Source organism: Gossypium arboreum, chromosome 8, assembly GCF_025698485.1.
Source record: "Gossypium arboreum isolate Shixiya-1 chromosome 8, ASM2569848v2, whole genome shotgun sequence".
NCBI classification, from domain to species: domain Eukaryota; kingdom Viridiplantae; phylum Streptophyta; class Magnoliopsida; order Malvales; family Malvaceae; genus Gossypium; species Gossypium arboreum.
The window spans coordinates 19,761,057-19,762,316 of NC_069077.1; positions in this window are offsets into that span (position 1 = coordinate 19,761,057).

Below are 1,260 nucleotides of genomic sequence, written 5' to 3' on the forward strand. Positions count from 1 at the left end.
ATCTAATTGTTCTAGTTCACATTTGTTGAGTTATTTCTTCTTAAATATCTAACATACAGTCATTATCATCTTTTGTTAACTATTGATTGAGTTCATTGTCATCGTCATTTGAATTTGAATATGCATTATTAAGATCATCAACATTTCTTCCATGTACTATACTAAGTATGGACCCTCACAATTTTGTTATGTTAATACAATATAATAATATTTATTTATGCTATACTAAGGGGAAATTTACATAAATAATATTAAAATAATAATTCATTACCCAAATAATATAGACCTACTTTTATTTACCCAAATGATATATTTTGAATAGTAAAAAAAAATTGGGTTTCCAAATGTCCAAATCAGCAAAATTGGTGCCGATTTGGGCGTTAGGAAATAAAAGAAAAATCATATTAAAAAGTAAAAGTTTTAAAATAGAAAAATAAAAGCTCTTTAAAATTATAAAAATAAAAAATCTTTAAAAATTTAAAAATATAAAAATTATAAAATTCAATGTTATCTAAATTAATCTAGACCAATTGGAATAAAAATTGGCTGCAGTATTGGTCTAGTGAAAGGTAAAAACTAGTTGGTCCGCTGATTTTGGTCAAACTAGTCTAGTCCGGTTTTTATACCATTGAATCTTGAAATTTTATATTTATAAAATATTTTTATTTATAAATTTTAAATATTTTTCATATTTTTATTTTTAAAAAATTTTAGACTTTTAACTTTTAAAAATTTGATTTTTTAAATTTAAGTATTTTAAAGGGTATGGACCAAATTAACAAAAAAATATTGTAAATGTTAAGGGCTAAAAAATTATAAATTTTAAAATTGTTTGACCCATGAATTGATACAAATTGATTGGCCCAAGCTAAAAAACCATTTGAATTGATAGTTGAATCAATTTTTATAATTTTTAATTTTTTATAATTTATTTGCTTTGAACCAGTTGGGCCAGTCGTTCTGGGAGCCAATTGATCAGATCAGTTTGAAATTGGTTTAACTATCAGTTCAATCAATTTTTTAGCTTGGTTTGATACCTTGACCAATTTCTTGTCCAACTAGTCTAGTCTGTGTCTCAATCACATTTCGAAGCCTTGAAAGTATCAAATTAAAGAGTTTGCAAGTTGGTGGTACTTGTGTCTATCACTATTCTCTCAAATGGTATCATACAACATGATATGGTGCAAGAAAATCTTTTCTATTTGCATAATTCGCACTAACCTTATAATATTTGTGTTCATAGTCCAAATAGTATGTAGT